Here is a 5,082-nt window from a genome sequence, read left to right as displayed (position 1 = left end):
GATGCTAACTGCTGCAGACTCCTCCCTGTCTGTTTCACAGTGATGCTGATTGCTGCACACTCCTCCTAGTCTGTTACACAGTGATGCTGACTGTTATAAACTCCTACCGTCCAAATGCTGTCAGACCTGCTAAATTTTTCTGGCATTTTCTGTTTTTTATTCCTTAAATTATCATACAGTATCTTAGAATCCCTACAGCGTGGAATCTGGCCCTTCAGCCCAACAAGTCTCCCACTCAGACCCACCCGGCTAATCTACACATCTCTGAACACTACGGGTAATTTAGCACGGCCAATCCACCGAGCCTGCACATCTTTAGACAACGGGAGGAAACCGGAGCACCCGGAGGAAACCCACACAGAAATGGGAGAATGCGCAAATTCCACACAGACAGTCACTCGAGAGTGGAATGGAACCCGGGTCCCTGGCGCTGTGAGGCAGCAGTGCTAAGCACTTAGCCACCAGGCTTAAGTTGTAAGTTCATCTAATGATAGAGAAATTAGGAAAATTTTTTGCATATATTTAGGGTAATGCCCTACCAGAAGCAATGATGAGAATAAAATTTTAAAAGGGATGTGGACAGTTATTTGGAACAAACAAAATTAGGAAAGATTGTGAAAATATAGGGGAATAAGACAAAGTGGATGGCTCTTTCAAAGAGTCAACACAGGCATGATAAGCCAAATGGTCTCCTGGTGTGCTATAAAACTCTATGCCTCCATGACTGATTCAAAGAATGATAATTAACTCCCTCCTTTGTCAGCCTTTTCATCTTATTTCAATTGATTCTTCTGAATATTTTAGCATAAGCAGTAAGGACTAATGGAATTGTCAAAAATCTGGTTTCAAGTATTACTGAGCTTGACAATGTGAAAGAATATAAAATTATTTTCTCCTGTCTCTGCTAATTACAGTAAACTAACAGGCATGAATAAAAAGTGGAGCAGGCTGCTGTGTGTACAGCTCATAATGTTTCTCCTATTTAATTTTTCATTAAGCTTACCGAATGAAAGTAAGTATATTCCCAGTTACTGTGCCAACATGAAACCATAGTGTTGTATACCATGAGCGCAATTTACATTACATCCCACTTTCTGGAATTCAGTAGAATCAGCTCACTTTCTATTCAGTAAGGTACAGAATTCGTAATGTTTCTTTGTTCTTTACAAAAAGTGACCACTTCAACAATTATGTCTGAGCCTTAGAAATTAACCATAACACACCCTACATTTAGTAAGAAACAATTGCTTGAGATATCCGGAAATTGAATCACATTCAGTGCAATCAATTCATTGTAAAATCAGATCAGTACTTTTAACATTGGGGTAACACAGGAGTCCAAATGACATAGCTATACATTTCCTTCAACCTCTAATTGAATATTTACTGTCTATAGAGCACATAAGAAATACATTGCCTATTAAAAGAAAGATTTTATTAAATTAAAGTCGCTATATAATGACATTTTTATGAACAATCTGAATTAACTATATCATTGCAGCATTGTTATGTGGCAGTACTCCATTTCAGCTTTGTTTACAGAGAAAGTATTCAGTGAGCTGCTACTTTGAATGCTTTCCCTTCTTTCAGTTAACTAACAACAGGCTTCACTTGAGAATGAAATTATCTTCTGAAATCATAAATTTGCAGAAAGAGGTGGCTGTATGTTATTCATTTATTGCATTGTGATAAATCTAATTTAAATCATTGGCTGGTTGGAAGTAATTTAAGAAAAGGAGAGTAGGAGTAGGCCATTCAGCTTCTCTGCCTGTACTGCTATTCAATTAGATTATGGCTGATCTGTACCTCCCACTGAAATGCTGCTCGAATCTATCCTGGTATATCTTTAATACATTTTCTGTAGTTACAAACAAACAATATTTTTCATCAAGTGTCAGATTCATTCAGTCTGTATCACCTTCATATTTGTTGGAAAGTTGTAGTTTCAAGTCTCAGTCTGTAACTGGAACAGATAATCTACTTCAGTGAAGCACCTAGTTCTAGATTTAGATTTTATTATCACATGTGCACAAGTACAAGACAGAAATACAGGAGTACAGTGAAAAGTGTACAATGTCGCCACACACAGTGCCATCATACGGTACAAAAGTACCTAGGTACAAAAAACTTAGGTACAAATTAGTAAAACGTAGAAACAAACTTCAAAGTAACCATTACAGACCATCATAGCAGACTTTGAAAATTGAAGAAATAAGGTAATAGCTAACATTAAAGTCCTTCCTAATATAAACTAGGAAAAGAAAATAAATAAAGTTAAAAGGTCAATGGTCTTTTTTGAGTGCTGAGCTCCAGTGTCCTCTGCTTAGGAACTTGGTGAATTTTCACAGAGATGTCCTTCAAATAGGACATGAAGCCAAAGTCCTTTATGCTTTGGTGGCTATTACAGCTTCAATGGTATTATTTGAGAACTCTGATGTTCTAATCTTGCCAACCAAGAACAGGATAAGTACTCGTTCATTTCAATGCATTTTGTGCATTGTTTCGATGGGCAAAGTAGGCATTATGTATCATGTTACAGCAGTGACTAGATTTCACAGCAATTCAATGTATACAAAGACGTTTTTGAGAAATGTGATATGAGAATACATAAATGTCAATGCTTTTTAATCCTTTCTCACATTTTAAGTCAAGGATAATGGTGAGAGTTTGCCTCGAATGGAGTGTTTTACATGATACTGCAATGTTTATGTTATCTGTCACAACATAAGCAATTGGACATGGATATAATCATATTGAAAGACATTTATTACAAATAACTGTAATATACAAACACTATATTTCTTGGGCACATAACCAACAGTAAACTATTGGATTATAACCAAGGAACATACCCGCAATAGAATATCACTGCTTCGGCGATTCAAGGTAAAATGAAATATGTGATCTCAATGTAGTTGGGTCATATGCTGTGATGTAATGATGATATCAGAGGCATGAATCTAAAAACCATAGAGACATAGTGACCATGAAATATAACACAGTGTCCCCCAATTATCAAAGCAAAAAATACTTATTATAAACACATTGTTGTCTAAAGGCATATGTTGCCAATTTGATAATTACACAAACAGTGCAGAGGTTTGACAACTTGGCCTCATCTGTTGATGGCATACCTGCCTCGAGAGGTACATCCAACGCATCATCCTCTGACACTTTCGCCATCTGCAATCCGACCCCACTACCAAAGACATGTTTCCCTCCACACCCTTATCTGCTTTCCGGAGGGACCACTCTCTCCAGGACTCCCTTGTCCGCTCCACACTCCCCTCCAGCCCCACCACACCCAGCACTTTTCCCAGCAACCACAGGAAGTGCTACACCTGCCCCCACACTTCCTCCCTCACCCCCAGCCCAGGCCTCAAGAAGACTTTCCACGTCAAGCAGATGTTCACCAGCACATCTGCTAATGTGGTATACTGCATCCGCCATTCCTGTTGTGGCCTCCTCTACATCGGGGAAATCAAGCGGAGGCTTGGGGACCGCTTTGCAGAACACCTACGCTCGGTTCGCAATAAACAACTGCACCTCCCAGTCGCGAACAATTTCAACTCCCCCTCCCATTCCTCAGACGACATGTCCATCCTGAGCCTCCTGCAGTGCCACAACGATGCCACCCAAAGGTTGCAGGAACAGCAACTCACATTCTGCTTGGGAACCCTGCAGCCCAATGGTATCAATGTGGATTTCACAAGCTTCAAAATCTCCCCTCCCCCTACTGCATCCCAAAACCAGCCCAGCTAGACCCCGCCTCCCTAATCTGTCCTTCCTCCAACCTATCCCCTCCTCCCACCTTAAGCCCCACCCCCATCTCCTACCTACTAACCTCATCCTGCCCGCTTGACCTGTCCGTCCTCCCTGGACTGACCTATCTCCTCCCTAACTCCCCACCTACACTCACCTTTACTGGCTCCATCTCCACCTCTTTGACCTGTCTGTTTCCTCTCCACCTATCTTCTCCTCTATCCATCTTCTATCCACCTCCCCCTCTCTCCCTATTTATTTCAGAAACCCCTTCCCCTCCCCCATTTCTGAAGAAGGGTCTAGGCCTGAAACGTCAGCCTTCCTGCTCCTCTGATGCTGCTTGGCCTGCTGTGTTCATCCAGCTCTGCACCTTGTTGTCTCGAGAGGTATATGATGTTCTCTGTTGCACATTGTAGACAACTTGTTTGTCTTGTGGCTGGTTGCTGTCATTCAACATTACTGCACAATCATCATCATCAAAGTGCTCTTCCCTACCTTCTTCATGCACAGTTACCATGCAGTACATTGGTCTGAGCTGGCTTCTGTTTCTTCATGCTATATTACCATGATCAGTAATGACTTCAGATGATCTGGCTGGTTGCATGTTTTAGAAATCTTTGCTGATATCCATGTATTCGAATTTCTAACTCGCATTCTCTATCCACTGTGCAGTTTTGGCAGTCCTCTATCTGTTTGCTCAATGTGCATCTCTTTCATTCTCCTCTGCTTTTTTAGGAATGATTTCCTGTGTCTCAGAGTATTAATCAATTGTTTGCTGGACAGCCCATTCTAAATTGCCTCCTGAGCAAAGGTTGTGCTAAGTTGGCGATCCTTTTCTATTGGATTCAATACAATGGAAACTCGTGCCTTATTGTTCAACAGTTAATGATCATTGATGTGATAAGAAATATCTACCACACATACTGTTAGACCCTCTAAGTGTACATCAAGGGGTGACATTATATGGGCCACTCATCACTTAGTACCGTTGCCTCAAAACGATTTGCCAGGGTATTGAATTTTGTTGTCAGTCATCACTAATGTCCTTTAGGGAAGGAAACCGCCATCCTTACCTGGTCTGGCCTACATGTGATTCCAGACCCACAGCAATGTGGTTGACTCATGACTGCCCTCTGGACAATTAGGGATGGGCAATAAATGCTGCCGAGCCAGCGACACTCTCATCCCATGAATGAATAAAGAAAAAAATATCTGATCAAATGCTGTTTCAGAGATAGTAGGAACTGCAGATTCTGGAGAATCTGAGAAAACAAGGTGTAGAGCTGGATGAACACAGCAGGCCAAGCAGCATCAGAGGAG

Source organism: Rhincodon typus, chromosome 10 (genome assembly GCF_021869965.1).
Source record: "Rhincodon typus isolate 14 chromosome 10, sRhiTyp1.1, whole genome shotgun sequence".
NCBI classification, from domain to species: domain Eukaryota; kingdom Metazoa; phylum Chordata; class Chondrichthyes; order Orectolobiformes; family Rhincodontidae; genus Rhincodon; species Rhincodon typus.
The sequence above is the reverse complement of the archived record's forward strand: the minus strand, read 5'-3'. Positions refer to the sequence as shown.